We start from the raw sequence: 26232 nt of genomic DNA on the forward strand, positions 1-26232 counted from the left end.
TATCAACCTTTGCAATCGGAACACACAATTGTCATAGTTTAATAACTGATGTCCAGAGGAACCCCTTGCCACTAGGCATTTCAATCCCATCTGCCCTCACCTATCTTTGGATTCTTAATCACTGGATTCAAACCGGGGTCTATGAAGAGCCAAAGCCAAGTCGTTCGTTTTAATTCAGTTGAGACCTCGGTGACATGACATCACAATTTTTCTATGGAGACCTCTCCTCTTAATCGAGCAATAGGACTTTGTCTGTTGTTCTATTTATTAGGCGGCTCCTAATTATTTCGTGTCACCTCTCTATGGATTGCTGAATTTTTCACTGGGCCAGAAGACCAAGTTGTTTAAGACTGTTTATTCTATATGTGTGAGGTATTTATTATTAGAGGAGGAGTTGGTTGCAAGAAAAAGTGGAGTGGTGTTTGCATTTGGTGTGGCTGTTGTGATATGGGCATCATAAGGCGACTGTATGTTGTGCTCTACATGATGGCGCAGATGGTGCTTCATGCTATGTTGTTTTGTTAAAATCAAAGGAAATGGAGGGCAATGGGGATGAGGAGCACACTTCTCAACCATCTTTTGTCCCCCGGATTGCAGTCCTCAAGGCCGGTGTTATGAAACCAGCTCAAGAATAGATAGAAGAGATAGATCAACGCCTTAGAATTCAACCTCTTTGAGGGGGCAACCTCCTTTACATTACCTAAATGAACAATTCTTGGATGATACAAATGAAAAGACCTCCTTTCTATATATAGGAGTATAAGGGGTCATAATATAATCAAAGCCGACATAGCAATAATAATGTAAGGGCACAATAATAACAATAGTGGGCTTTTATTTGGCACAATAGTAACAATATGGGCACTATATGGGTAAATCAATATAATAAGGGGGTTGTACTAATAACAATAAGGGGTTACACAAGTATTATAGGGGCCTAACATGCCCCTCTCCTTCAAAAAGTGTTGTCCCCAATGCTTGAGTATTTCTTGATGCTTTTGTATAAAATTCTTGTCCTCCCATGTGGAATCTTCAACGGGTAAGTTCTTCCACTTAATGAGATATTCTGAAATTGATGGATTTCATAGCTGTCGGGTTCTTGTTTCTGTGACTGCTCCAGGTTCCAATATGATTTTTCTTTCATCTTCAATTTTTGGCAATATTGTTTGAATTGGGACCTTTTGCAACTTTTGAATAAGTGGCCATACTTCTTCATCCTTCTTCCATTCATCCCTCACTGTGTTTATCCAATCTAGTTGGATAATAGAAATAGCACAAAACAATGCTTCCACATCCTCATCCTTTCTTGAGAGTGCATTTGCAATAAAATTTTGCTTCCATTTTCTATAGATGATGTCAAAGTCATAACCCAACATATTTGTGACACATTTTTATGTTCTTCTAAAGATAATAGTTGTTCTAAAAAGTATTTAAGACTATCATGATCTATTTTTACCTTGAAGTGTCTTCCCATTCAGTAAGGTCGCCATTTCTTAAGTGCATGTAGTATTGCCAACATTTCCTTCTCATAAATAGCTTGCTTGATATGTAGCAATAAAAATACCCTATCACCTACATCGAAACATTTTTCACTATGATGTTGATCTACTTGTTGTTTCATTCGATTTTGCACCAAAGTGGCGTTATCCTTTAAAAGTTGGAGAACTTGTTGTTGATGCTTGATGTGATATTTCACTGCTTGAACCTTTTTCTTCTTGGTATGTCCTTCTATCTTTAGAGTTTGAGGAGTGGTAATTTCTTCCAATCCCTTACAAGATATGGTTGGATTCATTTTGTGATGCTCGATGTGATCTTTCACTTCTTGAACATTTTTCTTCTTGATATGTCCTTATATCTTGATAGTTTGAGGGGTGGTAATTCCAACCAATGAATTACAAGATATGGTTGGATTCATTTCTTCTTTCTCGATGTGATCTTTCACTTCTTGAACCTTTTTCTTCTTGATATGTCCTTCTATCTTGAGATTTTGGGGAGTGGTAATTCTTGCCAATGATTTACAAGATATGGTCTGATTCATTTCTTCATTCTCTTGGGTTGGGTCTTGGTGTATATCCTCTTCTTTTTATGTTTCTTGATCCTTTTCATACTCTATGTAAAATAATTTCTTATCAGCACACTTATGACCTTTAGTGCATTTTCTATCACAATTGTAACAAAGCCCTTTTTCTCTTTTTTCTTCCAATTGTTGTGGTGCAACCCTTGTAGGTTGTGGAAGGCTAGGAGAAACAACACTTCCATCTTTATGGTTGTAAGGGGTAGACTACCTTGTTGCCATAATTTTACTTTCCAGTATGCAAGAAAGCCCTTTTACTATTTCCAATTGTTGTGGTGTTGCTCTAAAGGTGTTTCTCTTTGTATCCTCATAATGTGCTATCATTTCCTCTGTGAAAATTGACTACGTAACGAGTTGTTTACGAGAACAAAGCCCTTTATACCATAAAAATTGATCCGGTTCTAAATATGAAGATGTAATACATACCTTTTGTAACAATGGTACACCATGTAGATCAAAATATTGCTCCATTTGAAGTATCCAATTTACCGGATCCTTGCCATCAAACTTCCTCATCTTGCTTTTTCTTGATTTAAGGAATTCTATCTTGAAATTGTTGTAACTCTATAATTTCAAATCTTTAAGTTTTGAAATTGTGATCTACAGTAGCCCTCTGTGTCCTCTTTCCAATGCCACCAGTCTGATCCAAATTAGATTCCCCAAGGAAGAGTTATGCCAAATCTCCGACAATGACCTGATTATAGACTGGTTCAGTAGAGTGAAGTTGTACGATGTGTCACGTGTCAATGTTTTGACCTTTGGCTCTAAAAAATATGTAAAAGAAACCATAATCCATCCTCTTTCTATACCTTCTTACGAAATTTCAATATGATGCTCAGAGAGAAAGTTATGATGATTTTCCCCAGGTCACCTATTTGGAATGCAATTCAGGAGTCTACAAAAAGACCAAATTCCTCAGATCATATCTCCACACATATAGCGCGAAAAGTTCTGAAATTTAGACCCAAGGTTCAACATGATTTCTTCTCAAATGGGTTTTTTTTTAGCTTTTGAAACGTCGCAGAAAAAAAGTTATCGTGAAAATGCCACGATGACCTATTTGGAGTAGCGAAACCCTAGAATCCAAAGCTCTGATACTTATGAAACTAGCTCAAGAAGAGATAGAAAAGATAGATCAACGCCTTAGAATTTAGCCTCTTCAAGGGGGCAACCTCCTTTACATTACATAAATGAACAATTATTGGATGATACAAATGAAAAGACCTCCTTTCTATATACAGGAGTCTAAGGGGTCATAATATAATCAGAGCTAACATAACAATAATATTGTAAGGGCACAATAATAACAATAGTGGGCTTCTATTTGGCACAATAGTAACAATATGAGCACTACATGGGTAAATCAATATAATAAGGAGGTTGTACTAATAACAATAAGGGGTTACACTATTATTATAGGGGCCTAACAACCAGCCACTCCCATCTGCAACGGTGCTCCATGGGCTTTGGATAAGTTCGAGTCAATACAAATTTGATCAAAGGAGATATGCGTTGATGGCAACCTGTGAGCAACTCACAAAAGGTGAAAATCAAGCAGTCAAATCGCACCTTCTAGCAACAACTACTCCAAGAAAAGAGGAATGATTCACTAGAATCATTCCCTCTTTCGACACTCAGTTCAAACTAATTCTTAATTTGCCAGATTGTTAAAAATAATAATCTTCCCTCCTGTATTTTGATTGGCTGTTAAAAAGACCCAAATTGTAAATTGATGCCTATATAATTTTGAGAAACTCCCTGGAGCAATGGTCGGTCAATTAGTTAGTTAATTAGACAATAGGGAAGGAAATCGATCCAGCCACGGACAATGCGCATGAAAGGAAGACGTAGAATGGAAGAGGAGTTGTCCCAATGTAGCCTCACACAGTTCATAACTGGTGGATCGCTCCTCTTATCTTGCTGGAGCTGAGAATTGTTTGCTTGATGTAAAGACTGTGTTTTCAATAATTAGTTTAAGCTTCAATAGCCATGCTTTGTTTAATTATTTATTGCATCTAATGATTCTAATTACTGTGTGAACCAGGTTAAGCGAGGGTGTGAGCTGGCTGGGTTGGCCACCAGACCAACTCGACACCACTCTATAGTTCTTAAATTAATTAGCGTTTAGATTATTATTTATTTTGTAACACTTTCAGTCTCATTTCCTTCCTAAAGTTAATGTTATTTAAATTGCCGCAAATTGTTCCTTTACAAATTATTTCATTTGCTGCGTCGTTCATCATATTTTCACTTGGAATATTTTAAATAAACATCGTGTCCCTCCAGATTGTCTGAATACAAAAGATTGGCTTTTCCTTTATGATCTCTAACGTTCAACTTGAATTGATCTAGACCCATTTAATTAATATTCTAGAACATGAGATCGACTTATGGTTTTGATAGCCGATACTTATAAATAAGGAAAGTACACTATGTTTGATATTGATAAATGTTTAATTACCATTATAAGTTTCCTTTAACTTTTGGACAATTTGCAAGATTCTTTTTTAGGACAAGGAAGGCATATTAATTCAATTTATTTCATGAGTTTATTTACATAGTAAATTTCCTTGTTATGTTGCTGATGCTTTCAAGTTAACCTTACATAGAATTAGTGCAGGTAGAATTAGTGCAAGCAAAAGGGCTTTGAATTGCTTTTGAATTTATTCCAGCATTTACAGTCTTTTTGTTATTATGCCAGCACTACTTGATTTCTAGCTTAGATTTCCCTTCTGTTCACTTGTAATTATAATTTCCTTTTGCATTGATTGATTTTGTTTCCTGCATGAATTTAATTGTTTGGATTGGTGTCTTCTCGAATTCTCTTTTGTTGCAAGATTTCATTTATTGATGAGATTAATACGCAAGATAGACTAGCATTTATTTTGCAGATTTCCAGGGGCTTTCTCTGGCATTTCCAATGATGCTTCTCGAACTTCATGAACTTTCCGGATTGAAAAATTAAATGTTGGTACATTTATAGACCCTATACTACACCCAAAAGTTTGGCGCTATTGTCAAGGAGGCGCTCAGGGGGTTGACCTTGGTGATCTGTCGCATATCTTTTTTCCCTTCACCTAGTTTCTCTTACAATTTTATGTTCTTTTAATTTATTTCTTTCCTGCACTATTGCTTTAAGGTTTCTCATTTTCTCTGATGTTGAAATAACTCCCCACTTACATACACACACACACACACACACACACACACACATATATATACACCATTCATCCATTCATGTGCTAACGAATGTACTAGTTGGCTTGTTAAAAACATGGAAATGGTATTTTGAGGAATCATCTAATGAGGAATTTTTATGCTGCTACAGAGACATAAAATTCATCCGATGAAGAATTAACAATTGAAAATTTTAATATTTTAATTAAACATAAAAATGATATTATTAAATCTTTGATTTCGAAATTGGATGATTTGCAGGAAGAGTGGGAGCAGGATGAAAACCCACCACTTATCTTTTGCGCCAATTGTAGAAAGAGACACTTCCTTGGAAAGTGTCCACTCAGTAACCTGAAAGTTTGTAAAATTTGTGAAGAGGATCATCTAACGGAACATTTCCCAGCACTACTAGGATTACTAAAGCCACTCAGGAAATCAAGTAAGGAATCAAATCGACTACCACGTATAACGGAAGACCCATCACCATTTGATATTTGGAATAATGCTTATTTTACTGAGCAGACATCAACATGTTTATAATCTTTCAATTTCATGGAAAACTTTTAATCCTCCTCCAATTGAATATCCTACTGCATGGTCACAGTGGCCCTCTCTTTGGCCCTCATCCTTGAACCAGATATATCCATGGCCTCAACAATCATTTGGATCCTTATCTCTAGGGAAATATCCCAAGAAAATTCAATCATATGAACACCAACAACAACCACAATTTCTTTCCAATGCACAATTAAATCATCCTCCCCCATGGTCTCATCCGCATGTGCAACCTTACCCTAGCCTCAATCCATTCCCTACTCCTTATCCTAATCCTTACCCTACTCCTTATCCTTACCCTTACCCTAGCTCTCATTCAAACCCTAATCCGTACCCTAACCCTAGTCCATACCCTCATCCATACCCTAACCCTAGTCCATACCCTCATCCATACCCTAACCCTAGTCCATACCCTAGACCAAACCCTAATCCAAATCCAAACCCAAGCCTTAGTCCAAGCATTAACAAAAACCATAGCCCAAAACGTTTCATAAACCCTAATCTAAACCATCAGGTTGCACAACAGTTTCAAACACCTATTCTTCCCATTGAACAAAATGCTACATCTTCCATGTTTGGAAAAGGAATTAATTTGGAAACTTTCCCCATTACCACAAAATATTCACCCTGGGAAGCTATCATTCAATGACCACGAGAGGAGAAATATTTCATTGGAACTTTTTTTTGAAAATGTTGTTCAAACTCGAAACCCTAGAATCTCTCTCAACCATTCTTGTCAATTTGAAAATCAAGTATTTGAGCCTGAATTTGAGGTATTTATCTTTTTTCTTTCACTATATTCTTTGTGCCTCTAGGAAAATGACTATCAAAATGTGTGAGGACTTGCATTAGTTGAATAATCATACATATGTGGATTCCATTGAATCCTGGTTTTGAGTAGTGATCCAGCCACCTTATTTCCTCATCATTTGGAAAATATTGGTACCATATCAATTGAAGCAATTGGTTTCTCATGCTTTGGTATGTCTTGCAGTCTATTCCTTAAAACTAAGTGTGAGTATAATCAACATTTTGTTATGCACATGGTTTCATTGGAAGTATGACTTCAATTAAAGGTGATATTTCTTTCTTTAAAAATAGGGTAGGATAATAAGATAATAATGAATAAATATGTATAATAACACTCTTGAACTTGTGATTCCCTAAAAGCACAACTTTTGAAATTTCTATTATCATGCATTCTCATGGTAAGACTTGTTAGAAGAAATTTACACTTAATACCTCATATTATAAAGTGACTTTGATTGTTGATCAATATGTCAGTTAAGCATTATTATAAGTTACATGTGATAATTTTTCATATTCTAACAAACTATCATCTAGAAAATACTTTCAAGTTCCTCTTATAAGGGACCAGTGAAAAACCTCCTATCATGGACCATGTCGACAAAACTCTAATAAGCTATCATAAAGAACCCTGGCATGATCAGCTCAAGAAAAAATTTTGTTCATTATCCGAGATGTTTTTTTAAATAAGTATGACCAACCAGTAAAGAATAGTAATTAAATAATTTTCACTCCATCCCACACTCTTAAGGAGCAGATTTGTTTCCCCACATATTAAGTAACCCATCTGAGGTTAATCATAATTAGAGTTTAAAATAAAAATCATAAACTAATTAATTGAGGGATAGGAGGTCTCATAACGAGTCAACCTATTATGATCATGGGTCCTAAGGAGAATGACATTACCACACTGGTCACCAAGCCTGGGTAATGGCTTTCAGTTGAAAAACTGGAGGACAAGAGGTCTTGTCGTGAACCGGATTGTTCATTCTTGTTAGTTCTCATGAATGGCACTGTCGATAGCCGGTTACCAAGCCAGGACAGTGGCCTTCAATTAACTTCTAAAAAGAGAAAAAGTAAAACATTCTTAAATGACTCTAAATCTATATCTAATAGGTGGGACAAAATCATTTCATAAGGTTAAAAGCTACCCCTGTCAAGGCTATGGACACCTGTTGGCAGTAGGGCCATGCATGTGGTATTAAAGTTAACTCTACACTATAATTTACTTGGTTGTTTCTTCTTTCCTTGAACTCATTATCAATATCTTTGAGAATGGATTTAAAAGCCTTCTGTTGTTATACCTTCGAGTTCTATCTTTTTGGAATGATTTTTATGGGCGTGGGAACCCTTAGTGTAGGTAATTCACCGTGCCCAGACAAGAAGAGATTCAAATATACGTGGATAATGGTAAAATGGTCATTATGGGAAAGTATTACTATGTCTACTTTTAACGTCATGGCTTTTAAATCATGTCACTCATATCTACAATGAGGATTTTAAAGTGTAACTTCTGATTAGGGATGCTTGTGAGATATTCTTTTGGAAATTTTAAAAGTTAGCTATTACTAACACCATCCGTGCAATTTAGTTTTTATGGAAGTTTTTGTTTCAGGTTTTCTTGAAATCAGTTTAAGAAAATAAAGGTTCCAGCAGACACTCTGTTTTAGAGCAAGCTTTATCTAGTGCAAGAAATGTGATCACGAAAAATTGTAGGAACATCATTTTGAACGCCTATAAATGTTTATAATTTTTTTTTTTTGCGAAGAAATAACAGTACCAGATTTCCTTGCATGAGGACATGCAAGATGGTTAGCATGGGGGGATGTTGGGTCTCAATTTTGTCTTATTTTTATCTATTTCTCTCATGCTGTCGATTGGATAAATGAGTATTTTCGAAGAGTATTTGTTACTTCTTTGTTTTAACAAGATTAAAATAGCATTAATGACAGTTTAATTAAGGTTTCGTATATTGCAGGATTAAAACCGGTTTGGCTATACTTTGGGATGTGCATGCACCATTGCATTTACATTCCTGCACCAACTGGGATTCTTGCACTAGTTACAGTGGGCTTCCTGCACTTCGAAGGATTCCTGGACTGCACTCACATTTTCTGTGCCTATACTAGAACCCTCTATTCATGGGCATCAAATTGTATCAGTTGTTGACTTGTATAAGGACTATGGCCTAGAACTTGGACAACGCCCGGTCTAGAACATTCGAGGAGAGATCATTGACAGTTATGTGGGATGGAGGTCTAGTTGTAGATGCAAATAATCATGGAACATGCTATGTTTCGAGGATGATGCATGGAATACCGACAATGAAGAACTTCAAGCCATTGCATAAGCTTCAAGCACATAATTCATACATTCTGAAATGTCTTCTTTCACCCGAGTTCTGTGAACATCATGGGTATTTGGAAACAACATCATCTGACCAAACTGTAAAGATATGGAATGTTGATGGCTTCACTCTGGAGCATACACTAACAGGACATCAACGTTGGGTTTGGGATTGCATATTTTTTTTTGATGGAGCTTTCCTTGTTACTGATTCAACTGCAAGACTGTGGGGCCTATCAACTAGAAAAGCAATTAGAACATATCAACCCTTGAAATCAGAACACATAATTGTCATAGTTGAATAATTCATGTCTAGAGGAACCCCTTGCCACTAGAAATTTCAATCCCATCTGCCCTCGCCCATCTTTGGATTCTCAATCATGGGATTCAAACTGTGGTCTACGAAGAGCTGAAGCCAAGTCATTCGTTGTATTTTAGCTAAGACCTCGACGACGTGACATCACAATTTTTCTATGGAGAACTCTCCTTTTAATCAAGAAAGAAGAGTTTGTTTGCTCTTTTATTTATTAGGTGACTCCCAATTATTTCGTGTTGCCTCTCTGTTGATTGCTGAGTTTTGCACCGGGCCGGAAGACCGAGTTGTTTAAGACTGTTTATGCTAGATGTGTGACGTATTTGTTTCTAGAGGAGGAGTTGGTTGCATGACAAAGTGGAGTGGTGTCTGCATTTGGTGTGTTTGTTGTGATATGAGCATCATAATGTGACTGTATGCTATCTCTTCATGATGGCGTAGATGGTGCTTCATGTTGTGTTGTTTTATGAAGATCAAAGGAAACAGAGGGCAACGAGGATGAGGAGCACACTTCTCAACAATATTTTTTCCACCGGATTGTAGTCCTCAAGGTCGGCCACTACTATTTTCCACAGTGCTCCATGGGCTTCAGCTAAGTCCGAGTCGATATGAATTTGATCGGAGGAGATATGCACCGATGTCGACCTATGAGTAGCTCACCTAAGGAGAAAATTGATTAGTCAAATCGCACCTTCCAGCAACAACTACTCTAGGAAAAGAGGAACGATTCACCAGAATCGTTCCATCTTTCGACACTCAGTTCAAACTAATTCTTAATTCGACAGATTGCTAAAACTAATAATATTCCCTCTTGTATTTTAATTGGCTATTGAAAAACCCCAATTTGTAAATCGGTGCCTACATAAGGTTGAGAAACTTCCTGGAGCGATGGTCAGTCAATTAGTTAGTTAATTAGATAGTATGGAAGGAAATCGATCCATCGAGGGACAGTGTGCATGAGAGGAAGGCGCAGAAGGGAAGAGGAGTTGTCCTAATTTAGCCTCATGGAGTTCATAACTGGCAGATCGCTCCTCTTGTCTTGCTGGAGCTGAACATTGTCTACTTGCTGTAAAGCCTGTGTTTTCAAGAATTAATTTAAGCTTCGATAGCCATGTTATGTTTAATTATTTATTGCTTCTAATGATTCTAATTATTGTGTGATCCAAGTTAAGCGAGGGTGTGAACTGGTTGGGTTGGCATCTAGACCATATCGACACTACTCTACAGTTCTGAAATTAATTAGCATTTAGATTATTATTTACTATGTAACACTTTTAGTCTCGCTTCCTTCTTCAAGTTAATTCTATTTAAATAGCTGCAAATTGTTCCTTTACAAATTATTTCATTTGCTGCATCATTAATCATATTTTCACTTGGAATATTTTAAATAAACATTGTGTCCCTCCATATTGTCTGAATCCACAAGATCGGCTCTTCCTTTATGAGCTCTAATGTTCAACTCGAATTGATCCAGACACATTTAATTAATATTCAATAAACCCGGATGCGGGTGTTAATCTCAAGCATTAGAATGACAAGACGGCAAGGCAGCGGATGGGCTGGCCACATGGCCCCCTGCAACTTCCCCCATGCCACTCTAAATGGAATTCATGGCACCTTGAAAAAGCCATTAAATGACTACACAGGCCGAGGCAGAGCCAATTCCCACATAGCCTAGGTGAGTTTAACCATGGAGCCTACGAATTTCTCTGTTATTCCTCCCCCCCGGTTCACTGTGCATGTCCTCCGCAGGTGGGCGAGCCTAATGTGCGCACCATCACTGGTAGTAGATGCTAGCTTTTAAGCTATATAGATCTGGGTAATGGATTCCACCATTCCCACACCAACCTCTGCACTCTTGCTGAGGACCATAACTCCTCTGTAATTTCCCCGCACCGCTCCTCTATAAATTCATCCACTATCCTTGCTGCTTCTCCCCCTATCACCATCCCTACCATGGTGCGCCATCGTATGCACAATAGAAGAGGAGGCACAAGAGGTGGCAGCTCACGCTCTCCTGCAATTCCTAGCCCTGACTCAGTTTCCCCTGCCTCCTCTGCCAACAACCCCAACCCGATTAGTTTCGCGGGGCATTATCCTAAGACTCAAAGTTGCAGAGGTTGAGCCCTACTCCATGGCTTTGGTCATAGAGATGCTACTCTCTGCACTGCTACCTTCCCCCTTCCTCCGCACCCTGCTACTCACACCATGCAGTTCTGCTTTCATAGTCTTCTGAATCGCCCAATTATCATCGCCACCGTCTCAATTACCTTCATGGAAGAAATTGAGCCGCCAGCTCCTCTGGCTGATCACGCTGAGGGGGAGACCAAAGCAGGACCGAGCAGCAAGAGACGGGAAGCTGATGAAGTTTGGGCTACCGTGCATGGCCAAGCAGTTGCTGGCAGTCAGCATGTTGAGAAAGGTAGGCTCAGTTACACGCAGGCCTCTGGTTGTCGCAGTGGAGACACGTCAGGCCCGCGTGTTGGAGCATGTAGCACTGAGGGAGGCCAACCAGTTCATGGATGTGGCGAGTCGGACGAGGATGACAACCCATACAAGTACGCGTGTCCAATTGTGGAGGAACCAGCCCCAGACAACTGAGTGCCATGTGTCGCATTTCCAGGTGGACATTTTGTCATGTTGATGGTTCAGTTACTGTTCAGTCTTATGTGTCTCTTGGTCAGGATTATTTTTTGGTTCAACTGTTTCTATTATGCTGTGGTAAAACTAGTTACCCCTGTGTGGGCTATTTTTGGACTCATACTTTTCTGGACTGGTTTCCCCTCTATTGGGGCAGTCAAAAACAATTATTCTAGATGTGTGATGAATTTTGCTAGGATCCTCTGTGGTCGAGCCTCACTGTAATCCTTTTTTGTATCATATTAATAGATTAAACTTACTTAGAAAAAAAAAATATTCAAGAACTTGAGATTGACTTATGGTTTTGAAAGCTGATATTTATAAATAAGGAAACTACACTATGTTTGATATTGATAAATGTTTAATTACCATTATAAGTTTCCTTTAACTTCTGGACAATTTGAAAGATTTATTTTAGGACAAGGAAGGCATATTAATTCAATTTCTTTCATGATTTTATTTACACAGTAAATTTCCTTGTTATGTTGCTAATGCTTTCAAGTTAACCTTACACAGAATTAGTGCAGGTAGAATTAGTGCAAGAAGAATGGATTTGAATTTCTTTTGAATTTATTCCAGCATTTATAGTCTTTTTGTTATTATGCCAACACTGCTTTATCTCTAGTTTAGAATTTCCTTTTGTCCACTTGTAATTAGAATTTCCTTTTGCATTGTTTGCTTTTATTTCCTGCATGAATTTAATTGTTTGGATTGGTGTTTTCTCGAATTCTCTTTTAGTGTAGGATTTCATTTATTGATGAGATTAATACGCAAGATAGATTAGTATTTATTTTGCAGATTGCCAGGGGATGTCCCTGGCATTTCCAGTGCTGCGTCTCGAATTTCATGAACTTTCCAGATTGACAAATTAAATGTTGGTACATTTATAGACCCTATATTGCACCCAACAAGGTGTCTGAGTAATATGTGATTACTTATTTCTTTCTTCCATTCCTTATCTTCGACATTCTGCAAATAGTTTCATTTTGCAAAAGTAATTTAGTTTGCTTTGTTTTCCATTCCTCATTCTTTGCTTTCATTTCAATTCTGCAACTAAGATTTCATTCAAGCGGTTAGTTTCCATTTAGTCAGTTAGTTTTCATTCAGTTAGTTAGTTTTCATTCAGTTTGCAATTTCAATTCTGCAAGCTTGAAAAAAAACAAAATAAAACAAAAAAACTTCTTTCATGCCTCGTAGAAATAGGGATAACTTATGGAAATTTTTTCCAAATACCCCCACTGCTTCAAAAAACCAACCTTCCCTCTTCTTTGGTCATTTTGAATTGGAGGAACCCTTAGGTGAACTACCAAAGATATTTGAAGAACCTACTGGGGGAGAATAAGAAGAAGAACCCATTCCATCTGACCTAATGGATGAAAATAGAAATGACAGAGGAAATAGAGAAAGAGTTGAGGGTGCCTTTCCCATCAGAGAAACACATGGGGATACCAAGATGAAGAATATAAGCCCCTATGCTCTTCCTCATTTCCATGGCCTGGCCTCACAAGATCTAGACACGTTCTTGTTTTAGTTTGTTGTTATATGCAGAACCTATGATTACTCCAATGATGAGCAAAAGTTGAAACTATTCCCATCCACTCTCAAGGATTCAACTTTGTGATGGTTCATGGGTTTACTTGGGGATATCATCACAACTTGGGCTCAGATGCAAAAATACTTCAACAACAAGTATCGATATTGTTGTAGGTCTAAATACACTAAGGAATAAATTTTTAGGATGACCTTAGGGCATGATTAATCCCAAGAGGATTATGAAGAAATATTCCATCTTAGCTACAAAATGGCCAAGTGCACACTTGACTATGAGTCATTGAAGCCCATTCTTCTTAGAGGGGTAAGGGAAGATCTTCTGGATACCCTAAACTTGCTAATAGGAGATGAAATCTACCAGCTACCCTGTGAAGATATCAAGACTGTCTTTAGAAAACATTCTAGGGAAGCTCTATGGTAAGTCCATCCTATTCCACTACATCCATTAAGGCTGAAATTGGAAACATGCTGGAATATTTGAAGAGTGAGATGCTGCAAACCCTTGCACTACAAATGGACACTATGCAAATTAAGAGAAAATGGGCGGAAGTAGAGAGAGCCTTAGCCATTTTCTACACCAGATGCACAAGGAGGCACGTTAGGAATGAATTTTCATTGAATTCGATTGAAGTCTGCTTAGTCTGTGAAGAAAACCACTACTCCGACAAGTGCCCTTCTCTACCTGGACTAAAATTTGTGTATCAGGGGACTGAAGGGGTGACTGAACAACTCTTCTACATATATCAAAGGAGACGTCATGGGCCTTGGCCATACCAGTAAGGAATGCAAGGGTCATCCCATGCATATTACAACCCAAACTAGACCACATCCATTCTCTCCTGGGGGCCCCCTTCTCATCCTTCCTGGTCTACACCTCCTCCTTGGTCCTCTGCACCTCAGTACCATTCCTAGACAACCATCCAGTCATTTCAGCCATATGCTCCACCGCAGCCCCAGTAGAATGCACCGCCCCAGGGGTGGAGGCCCCCATACACCAATGCTATAGTTTTATTGCCTTCACCACCTGATCAACCATAGATTTTACACCCTGCTCCACCTCAACAACCCCATATTCCTGCCCTACTTATGCTGTGGAGATTCAAGAAATCAACCTAAGATCTGGGAGAGTAATCCTAGAAAACCAACCTCTACCTCCACCTAGGTATGGTGAGGAAGAAAGAGAGGAAATCATGCCTAAAGTAAATCCACCACCCTTTCCTAAGAGATTAACTCATACAATATAGCCTACCCTAGGAGAGACTGAACTTTTGGGAGAATTGAAAAATCTATGTCAAAATTCCACTTCTCCAAGCCATACAGGATGTACCTATTTACAACAAGTTGATTAAGGAGAAGTGCTTCAAACATCCATGGAAAACGTAGGTCCTTTTGTCACAAGAGAAGATGCCTTCTTTCCTTTTGTGACTGATATTGCTTGTCAAAATAAATTTCCTTTGATACTACCAACTCTAGTGCGAGAATTGGAGTGGAAACAGAAGTCAAATATTGCTTTAAAGTTGGATGGTTTAATGAGTTGTCTCAAAACTATGGGTTTCAATACCTTTATCTCACTTAAGAAGACTATAAGCTCATTGGTTTGACTGTAATAGCACATGAGCTAAAGCTAGAATATTTTGAAATCAGATGGATTATATATGACATCATTGGTAAGCAAGGTGGACTAGGTGTGGGGAATTTATTAGGTAGCGGAGCAATTGTAGGTGCTTATTCAAGGGCATATCAGGAAATGTTCACATTGACATATGTAACAAGAAGAACAGTTGGTATTGGTGCATACCTTGCGAGGTTAGGAATGTGCTGCATTTAGTGCATTGATCAACCTATAATTTTCACTGGATACTCAACTCTTAGTAAGCTTCTTGGATGGGAAGTGCATAGCCTCATATGCAATTAGGAGGCCCAAAAATCATGCCAACAAATGGTGTTTTTCATCTAATTGTATCTGATGATTTAGAAGGTGTCTTAGCCATCTTGAAGTGGATTTTCTATGTTCCTCCATATATAGGAGGACACATTCCTATTGTGAAGCCTATAGATACTCCACATAGACTAGTTGCATATGCTCCAGAGAATTCATGTTATCATTGCATAGCTATTCGTGGTGTAGAAGATAATGGTAGGTGGCTTGGTGGCCTCATTGAAAAAGAGTGCTTCACAGAAACATTAGAAGCATGGGAAAAAATAGTGTTTACAAGACAATCGAAGATTGGGGGAATCCTTGTGGGTGTTATTACTATTGAGACACAAAAAATGATGTGGGTGAAACCTGCAAACCCTGGTCAAATTGATTTTGCTGAGAGAGTAGTACCTCAAGTAGGCTAGGTGAATTTTCTAGATTTAGCATGTAAAATGACACAAAGCTCACTAGATTTTAACAAGGAAGAGATTCATGTGTTTATCTTGGCGAACCAGAGAGGGTTATCTATTGGTCAAAGGGATATTTTTGAAGGAATATTTCTTCAAGTTGGATCTACCATTGTGGAGAATATATACACATACAAGAAACTTGTGTTTGTATGGTCCCCATTAATATTAGTTGTACAATTCCCCACAGAACTTGTGTTTTTAGGTTTAGAACATTTAATCAAACCAATATGGCCCCAAAATTGATGGGCATGGATGGTTTTTCCAAAATCAATCTAATTCTAATAATGTTATGCTAAACATTAATATATTGGGAGAAAACTACATCACAAACTTTAATCATTCAAGTCCCTACTTAGGTCAACCACCTATAGCTCCAAGTTCAAACTCTCCATCTTTTACTTAAACTTGTCTAACAACACTTTTTGATCCCTCAACCAAACATATTTATAGATCCTAAGTAAACACATTGTAAATTAACTCTTTTAAATTCCAAAATATCATAGATTTTCTCATTTCTTCTATTAGATCTGTTTAGTAGATATACCTTTGATTTGAAATTCAAGTTTTGAGGTAATAAGTAATTCAACAAATCATCTTTAGAATATTTAGTCTAGAATAATTGGTTTTGTTGATAATTAAGAGGAACAACCTCAAGGAAGACAAAGGACAAAGAGATAATTAAAGTTGCAATATCTTACCCATTCCTCCATTATTGAAAAAAATTAAACTTCATTATAGCTTTAAGATCCTAATTGATGTTATAGAAGGCCTTAGCCATATCCAACTTAGATTTATAAGTAGCGTAAGCCTCTTCTTGGTCTTTGTCAAAAGGATTTCCCTGGGGTTAGTTATGTGGTTGTCACTTGTCAATTATCTGCTTCTCATGGGTGAAACACTTGTTCTGAAAATGGTCCCATTAAAACATTTTAGAATCTACTATACAATAGTCATTACCTTTGTTTTTGGCAATTATAAAGCTATTGTATTCAAACAATGGTACAATATTTTTCAAAAATAAGGCAAAAGTGGGCTTTCTATTGAAGGTGTTTGGACATGGTCTAAGAAATAAGATTGTAAACTACTTGTCCATTCCAAAAGAACCATCTAATAGGATACACCACAAACAGTTTATATACTTATCCTCATGACTAAAAGTTACATAAAACCAATGACATTGGATGCCTTCATGGCCACTTTTGCTGCTAAGGTCTAGGATGTTAAGCACTTTTGATTTAACTTGTCTCATGGAAAATGTAGATTATTTTGGTACCTTTCTTGGTCTGCGTAAAATATTGGTCCTGGGTCATGGTCCAAGTGAAATCTTTGATAGGAGTTTTAGAATAATTAGAGTTGCATGGCCATGATGCCCATCCAAATTAAAATGGAAAATGCAGGTTCTTCTGGCATAAGAGAAGATGAATTTTTTACTTCTGCCACTGATATTTCTTGTTAAAAGAAATTACCTTTGATATATTTGGCTACCAACTCTAGTGCAAGAATTGGAGTGACAACAAAAGTCAAAGATTTCTTTAAAGTTGGATGGTTTGATGAGTTGTCTCTAAACTGTGGGTTTCAATATCTTTATCTCACTCCATAAGACTATAAGCTCATTCGTCTTACTGTAATAGAGCATGAGATAAAGCTAGAATTTGGTGAAAGCAAATGGATTATCTATGACATCATTGGTAAGGAAGGTGGACTTGGTGTGGAGAATTTATCAGGTAGTGGAGCAATTGAAGGTGCTTATTCAAGGGAATATTAGGAAACTTTCACATTGACATATGTAACAGGAAAAGCAAGTGGTATTGGTGGAGATCTTGCGAGGTTAGCAACGCACTGGATTCAACACCTTGATCAACCTAAAATTTTCACTGAATACTCAACTCTAAATAAGCTTCTTGGATGGGAAGTGTATAACCTTGTTGAAAATAGCAACAAGAAATGCTAAAAATAACACTACTATAAATAAAAATTTAGGTACCATTGTTGGACATAGCAACAAGGAATGAAAAATGGAAGTGCTAAAAATAGCTTTGCTATAAATAGAATTTCGGGATGGATTCCAATTTTAGTCAGTCCCTGGACTAAGATTGAGAAGTAAAATTCGAATTTGATTTTAGCAGCTTTTTGAAAAATAATTAATTAATTCACCATGAGTTAATTAGTTGTGGAAAACCAAACATGAAGTCTATGTGAGGACATGCAACAGTTTCTCCATTGATTGAGGAATTTATCCATCAATTAAAGAGATAAGGATGAGTTGTAATATTGAGTTGTAATTAGTTGGCTCAGTTAACTGAGTCAAGTCTAGTTAGATTAGTTCTAACAGTTTGTAGAATTAATTGTGAGTTTAGTCAGTTAATGTTTGCATGCATGTAACTGCTGCTCTCCAGATAACTGAATATTCTCTCATAAATAACTCATGTGTGTCAGTTTAGTCAGAGACCTAAATGAGATCAAAGGAAGGGACAGTGTACTATCAGTTGGAGGAATTTTCCTATAAAGGAAACTCATCCATGTAGAAGGAATTATCTCCTTCAGGTTTGTGCATTTATTTTTGAGACAAGCAAGCAATGTGAGGTGGGAATTCACACTTGTGGAAGCACTGGACCCCAGGAAAAACTGCACAAGGAAATAGGAGGCTTGGAGGGCAAAGGAGAAGGTTTGTGAGAATCCTTTGACTATCTATGAGTAGCAGAGGGATTAAAGAGAGAAAAATTGCTTGTGAGTTGATTCTTTTTGTAACCCGGACTATTTTCCACTTGTATGATATTACAAAGATTAGGGTTTTAGACTGAGGTTTTCCCCAGGATTATTCTTCTATGTTCATGTGTGTTTTATTTCTCTTCATCAGTTATATGTGTTCTTATTGATCTTGCTCATATTCAATTAAGCTTCTGCATAATGGTTTGTAGAAGTAGATCAAGTATTTTTCTTTAGTATATTGCATTATCGGGTCATCTACAATGGGGATTTCTACAAACCTCATATGCAATCAAGAGGCCCATCATGGCAACAAATGGTGTTGTTCATCTAACTATATGTGATTATTTAGAAGGTTCTTAACCATCTTGAAGTGGCTTAGCTATATTCCTCCATATATCGGAGGACCTATTCATATTGTCAAGTCTCTATATCCTCGAGATAGACTAGTTGAATATGCTCCAGAGAATTCATGTGATCCTTAGTTATCCGTGGTGTAGAATATAATGGTAGGTGGCTTGGTGACCTCTTTGATAGTGAGTACTTCACAGAGACATTAGAAGAGTGGGAAAAAATAGTGGTTACAGGGTGAGCGAATCTTGGGGGAATCCATGTTAGTTTTATTGATGTTAAGACCCAAACAATTATGCTGGTGATTCATGAAAACCCTTGTCAACTTGATTTTGCGGAGAGAGTAGTACGTTAAGTAGGCCAGGTCCAATTTCTATATCTAGCATGTGAAACAACACAAACCCTTCCATATTTTAATAAGGAAGATCTTCCTTTGTTTATCTTGGCAAACCAGAGAGGGTTCTCTATTAGTCAAAGGGGTATTTTTGAAGGAATTCTTCAAGTTTGATCTACCATTTTGGAGAATATTTGTACATACAAGCAACCTGTATTTGTATGGTCCCCATAATATTAGTTATACAGTTCCATGCAAAACCTGTGTTTACAGGCTTGGAGTGTTCAATCAAACCAATATGGCCCCAAAATTGGTGGACTTGGACAGTTTTTCCAAAATCAGTCCAGTTTTGATAATGTTCTACTAAAAATTAATATATTGGGAGAATACTGCATCACAAACTTGAATCATCAGAGTCCTCACTCAGGTCAGCCACCTGTAGCTCCAAGTTCAAACTCTCCATATTTTACTTAACTTGTCTTACAACACTTTTTGATCCCTCAACCAAACATCTTTATAGATCCTAAGTAAAAACATTGTAAATTAACTCTTTTGATTCCAAAAATATCATATATTTTCTTATTTCTTATCTTATATCAATTTAGTTGATATACCTTTGGTTTGAAATTATTCAATTTATGTTTTGCGGTAATAAGTAGTTCAACAAATCTTCTTTAGAATCTTTAGTCCATAATTTGGTTTTGCTGATAATTTAGTTTTTTTTGGTAGCATCACTATCACTACTATCATTTATAATTTGTATATAAGTAAGGTTCAAACCATTAGAATAACCTTCATCCTCAAAATTGTCACTTTTGTTTGCCTTGTTCGAGGCTTTTCCTATGTTTCATTCCTAAATATAATTGAGTATAAAGGGCAGCACTGCCGTAACACTCTTTTTGAATTAAATTAATATGGTTTCCCTCATAACATTACTAGCATTTATAGGTTCAAAGAAGTGGAAGTAACCTTCATCCTCAAAATTGTCTCTTTGTCCTTTGTCTTTTTTGAGGTTGTTCCTAATGCTCATGCCTACTGCCTTGACCCTCTTATTGTTTTAAAGTTTGAAGAATTATGTTGGCAAAAAAATAGCAAGAGTTGAAATATATTACCCATTCCTCTGTTATTGAAAAGAATTTAAACTTCATTATAGCTAGGAGTTCCTAATTGATGTTATTGAAGGCCTTAGCCATATCCAGCTCAACTTTATAAGAAGAGTAAGCCTCTTCTTGGTCTTTGTTAGAAGGATTTCTCTCGGGGAAGTTATGTGGTTTTCACTTGTCAATTATCTTCTTTTCATGGGTGAATCACTTGTTCTGAAAATAGTCCCATTAGAACATTTTACGATCTACTGGTCATTACCTTTGTTTTTGGTAATTAGAAAGATATTATATTCAAATAATGGTACAATATTTTGCAAAAATCAAGTAGAAGTGGGTTTTTAGTTGAAGGTGTTTGGACATGGTCTGAGAAATAAGACTGTGAACTACTTTTCCATTACAAAAGCACCATCTAATAGGATCCACCACAAACAGTTTATATACTTATTTGCATGACTAAAAGTTCCATAAAACCAATGACATTGGATGCCTTTATGGCCACTTTTGCTACTAAGGTCTAGGTTGTTAAGAACTTTTGATTTAACTTGTCTCATGGAAAATGCAGGTTCTTTTGGTACCTTTCCTGGTTTGCCAAAAATATTGGTCTGGGTCATGGTCTGAGTGAAATATTTGATAGGAGTTTTAGAAGAATTAGAGCTACATGTCGATGATGCCTGTCCGAATTAAAATGGAAAATGCAGGTTCTTTTGGCACAAGAGAAGATGGCCTTTTTGCTTCTGTGACTGACCTTTCTTGTCAAAATAAATTGCCTATTGATATATTGGATGCCAACACTAGTGTAAGAATTGAAGAGACAACAGAAGTCAAAGCTTACTTTATAGTTGGATGGTTTGATGAGTTGTCTCTAAATTGTGGGTTTTAATTTCTCTATCTCACTCCACAAGACTATAAGCTCATTGGTCTAACTGTAATATAACATTAGCTAAATCTATAATCTGGTGAGAGAAAATGGATTATGTATGACATCATTTGTAAGGATGGTGGACTTGGTGTGGAGATTTTATCAGGTAGTGGAGAAACTGTAGGTTCTTATTCAAGGGCATCTTAGGACACTTTCACATTGACATATGTAACAGGAAAAATAGTTGGTATTGGTGCATACCTTGTGAGATTAGGAATGCACTGCATTCAGCACCTTGATCAACCTAAAATTTTCACTGATTACTCAACTCTAAATAAGCTTCTTGGATTGGAAGTGCATAACCTCATATGAAATTAGGAGGTCCAAAAATCATGGCAACAAATGTTGTTGTGCATCTAACTATATGTGATTATTTCGAAGGTTTCTTATCCATATTGAAGTGGCTTAGCTATATTAATCCATATATAGGAGGACATTTTCATATTGTGAAGCCTTTAGATCCTCCAGATAGACTGGTTGAATATGCTCCAGAGAATTCATGTGATCCTTGCTTAGTTATTTGTGGTGTAGAATATAATGGTAGATGGCTTGGTGACATCTTTGATAGGGAGTACTTCACAGAATCATTAAAAGAGTGGGAAAAAATAGTGGTTATAGGGCAAGTGGAGCTTGGGGGCATTCGTGCTGGTGCTATTGCTTTTGAGACCCAAACAGTGATGCAGATGATTCCTGCAAACCCTTCTCAATGTGATGTTGCTAAGAGAGTAGTACGTCAAGTAGGCCAGGTCCAGTTTTTATATCTAGCATGTAAAACAACATAAACCCTGCTAGAATTTAACAAGGAAGAGAATCCTCTTTTTATCTTGGCAAACCGAAGAGGGTTCTCAATTGGTCAAGGGGATATTTTTGAAGGAATTCTTCAAGTTGGATCTACCAATTTGGATAATATCTGCACATACAAGCAATCTCTGTTTGTATGGTCCCCATTAATATTAGTTGTACAACTCCACACAAACTCTATGTTTTTAGGTTTGGAGCATTCAATCAAAACAATATGGCCCCAAAATTGGTGGGCTTGGACAGTTTTCCCAAAATCAATCCAGTTTTGATAATGTTTTGCTAAAAATTAATATATTGGGAGAAAACTGCATCACAAACTTGAATCATTGGGGTCCTCACTCAGGTCAGCCACCTATAGCTCCAAGTTCAAACTCTCGATATTTTACATAACTTGTCTAACAACACTTTTTGATCCCTCAACCAAACATCTTTATAGATCCTAAGTAAAAAGATCGTAAATTAACTCTTTTGATTCCCAAAATATCATATATTTTCTTATTTATTATCTTATATCCATTTAGTTGACATACCTTTGGCCTGAAATTATTCAATTTATGTTTTGCGGTAATAAGTAGTTCAACAAATCTTCTTTAGTATCTTTAGTTCAATATTTGGTTTTACTGATAATTTAGTTTTTTTCGGTATCATCACTATCACTACTATCATTTATAATTTGTATATAAGTAAGGTTCAAAGCACTGGAAGTAACCTTCATCCTCAAAATTGTCTCTTTCGTTTGCCTTCTTTGAGGCTTTTCCAAAGTTTCATGCCTAAGTATAATTGAGTATAATGGGCATCACTACCTTGACCCTCCTTTTGAATTAAATAAATATGGTTTCCCTCATAACATTACTAGCATTTATAGGTTCAAAGCAATGGAAGTAACCTTCATCCTCAAAGTTGTCTCTTTGTCCTTTGTCTTTTTTGAGGTTTTTCCTAACGCTCATGCCTACTGCCTTGACCCTCTTATTGTTTTAAACTTTGAATAAATATGTTGGAAAAAACTTAACAAGAGTTGCAATATCTTACCCATTCCTCCATTATTGAAAATAATTTAAACTTCATTATAGCTAGGAGTTCCTAATTGATGTTACTGAAGGCCTTAGCCATATCCAGCTCAGATTTATAAGAAGAGTAATCCTCTTCTTGGTCTTTGTCGGAAGGATTTCCCTTGGGGAAGTTATGTGGTTGTCACTTGTCAATTATTTGCTTTTTAAGCGTGAAACACTTCTTCTGAAAATAGTCCCATTAAAACATTTTACAATATACTAGTCATTACCTTTGTTTTTTGTAATTAGAAAGCTATTATATTCAAATAATGGTACAATAGTTTGCAGAAATTAGGCAGAAGTGGGTTTGTCGTTGAAAGTGTTTGGACATGGTCTGAGAAATGAGAGTGTGAACTACTTATCCATTCCAAAAGCACCATCTAATAGGATACACCACAAACAGTTTATATACTTATCATGATGACTAAAAGTTACACAAAACCAATGACATTGGATGCCTTCATGGTCACTTTTTCTACTAAGGTCTAGGCTATTAAGCGCTTTTGATTTAACTTGTCTCATGGAAAATGCAAGTTCTTTTGGTACCTTTCTTGGTCCACATAAAATCTTGGTTCAGGTCATGGTCTAGGTGAAATATTTGATAGTAGACTGGAGTTTTAGAAGAATTTGAGTTGCATGCCCATGATGCCCATGATGCCCATGATGCATGTCCAAATTAAAATGGAAAATGCATAATATTTTGGGAGAAGAAAAGATTGATTTTTTGCTGTTGTGACTGATATTGGTTGTCAAAAGAAATTTCCTTTCATATATTTGGCTCATGTTGGGTGTGGAGCCTGATTATCTTCTGTATTCAAAAGTATCGCCACATTGGACCCGAGTTCAAAATGGGGAAGCAACACCGCCTGTAAAATATTCGCTGCAGGGGGGGTCCACAGGGGGTGGCTATGACCTTTTGGGAGCCCCCCCACTAGTAGGGGGTTCGGGGGTGGTGCCCCGAAGCTAAGAATAGATGTAAAATTGCCTTGTAAAATGTTGTAATTTTGTAGTCAATATGGGTCATTCATTCGGCAAAGATTTGATAGTAGAAGTTATGTTTAATTTAGGGTTTTTTGCCCTAGAAGGCAACCCATCGCTATAGATGAGGGAATTGTATTGCATCTATGTAGATCTGTATTCTGAGTGGGGAAAATTGAGGAGATTGAGAGCGAAGAGGGAGTTACAGCGGATCTGCTGTAGGTTGTATCTCTTGAGTTTGCTAGATAATATAATACAAGAAGGATTGGCTGTTTCTCCATGGATGTTGCCCAAACTGGGTGAACCACGTATATCTGTGTCTCTCTTGTTTTATGCATTTTCTATGTTTATATTTCTGCAATATTTTATGTGTTCCATTGCTCTGTAATATATAATTTTCTAACATCTGGTATCACAGCCGAAGGTCTATTTGGCTGATAAAATCGCAGGAGAGAAGGGTTCCTGGTTCGAGTGGGAGCAATGGCGGAAGATGGTAGGTTTAGGGTCGAAAAATTCAATGGCTAAAACTACCAACTGTGGAAGATGTAGATGGAAGATTATCTGTATCAGAGAGATCTGTACCTACCATTGAGCGGAAAGAAAAAGAAGTTGACGAGTATGACAGATACAGAATGGACTATTCTCGACAAAAAGGCACTTGGAACAATACGACTGTGCCTAGCGGCATTGGTGGCGTTTAATATTTCAAAGGAAGTGACAACAAAGGGTTTAATGTCGACATTGGCTAAACTATATGAAAAAACCTCGGCCTCAAATAAGGTATTTCTTATGAAGCATTTATTTAATATGAAGATGTTAGAAGGTGGATCTGTTGCAAACCATTTAAATGATTTTAATACAGTTACAATTCAGTTAAGTTCTGTAGGGGTAACTTTTGATGATGAAGTTAGGGCTCTGTTATTTCTGTGCTCATTGCCAGAAACTTGGAATGGTTTAGTTATGGCCATTAGTAACTTTGTTTCTGGACCTAGTACTTTAAAGTTTAATGATGTTGTCGGTGCAATCCTTTGTGAGGAAATGCGATGAAAAAGTTCCAGTGAGACATCAGGTAATGCTTTGACTGCAGAGACTAGGGTAAGAAAAATTTAAAGAGGAAAGAGCCCAGGATATTGTAGTAAGTCAAGAAAAGGCAGATCCAAGTCTAGATCGGGGATAGTGTGCTGGAAATGTGGAAAGAAAGGACACCTGAAGAAAGACTGCAAGTCTCGGAAGGGAAAAGAAGGAGATGCGCAACAAGAAACTAATCATGAATCGAATGTAACAGGTGATTTGTTGCAAGATGCTTTGATTCTTTCATTAGAAAATATTATTGATGCCTGGGTGGTAGATTCAGGGGCCTCATTCCATGCCACACCTGATAAGAAACATTTTCATGATTATATTCAAGGATATTTTGGACAGGTTCGATTGAGTGAAGACAAACCCTGTAAAATCATTGGAATGGGTACAGTTTTCATAAAACAACAGAATGGAAATCAATGGCTATTGAAGGAGGTAAGGCATGTTCCACACCTGAAGAAAAATATGATTTCAATAGGGCAGTTGGGAGGTGAAGGTTGCGTAACCACTTTCGCAGATAAAACCTAGAAGGTCACTAAAGGATCCTTGGTAAGGAGGTAAGGCATGTTCCAGATCTGAAGAAAAATCTGATTTCAACAGGGCAGTTGGGAGGTGATCTGATTTCAACAGGGCAGTTGGGAGGTGAAGGTTGCGTAACCACTTTTGCAGATAAAACCTAGAAGGTCACTAAAGGATCCCTGGTAACAGCGAAAGGAGGAAAGGTTGGTACATTGTATTTATGCAATGGTATTTCTAATTTTGTTAATGCTTTAACCTCTACAGGAGAAGATACGGCATTGTGGCATCATAGGCTCACGCACATGAGTGAGAAGGGGATGCAGATTCTCCACTCAAGAAATTTGTTGCCAGGTTTGAAGCATGTTGGTTTAAAATTCTGTGAGAATTGTGTTTATGGAAAATAGAAGAGAGTCAGATTTCTCAGAGTTGGGAAAGAAAAGAAGAGAAAAAAATTAGAGCTTGTTTATACAGATGTATGGGGACCTACTCAGGTATCATCTCTTGGTGGCTCTCATTATTATGTTACTTTTATTGATGATGCAAA

At 37.1% G+C, this 26232-nt stretch overlaps 4 pseudogenes; all 4 read left to right on the forward strand.

Annotated features, from left to right (window-relative positions):
* The first annotated feature begins 14833 nt into the window (after window positions 1–14833).
* LOC149194281 (acetyl-CoA carboxylase 1 pseudogene) lies at window positions 14834–16094 on the forward strand (annotated as a pseudogene).
* A 1138-nt stretch (window positions 16095–17232) lies between these two features.
* Window positions 17233–17799, forward strand: LOC149194282 (acetyl-CoA carboxylase 1 pseudogene; annotated as a pseudogene).
* Window positions 17800–18860: 1061 nt separating this feature from the next.
* LOC149194283 (acetyl-CoA carboxylase 1 pseudogene) lies at window positions 18861–19473 on the forward strand (annotated as a pseudogene).
* A 2120-nt stretch (window positions 19474–21593) lies between these two features.
* On the forward strand, window positions 21594–22331 carry LOC149194284 (acetyl-CoA carboxylase 1 pseudogene; annotated as a pseudogene).
* The last annotated feature ends 3901 nt before the right edge of the window (window positions 22332–26232 follow it).

Source organism: Pinus tabuliformis, chromosome 2_2 (assembly GCF_031772625.1).
Source record: "Pinus tabuliformis cultivar Carrire ecotype Pingquan chromosome 2_2, CPIR1, whole genome shotgun sequence".
Lineage (NCBI taxonomy): Eukaryota > Viridiplantae > Streptophyta > Pinopsida > Pinales > Pinaceae > Pinus > Pinus tabuliformis.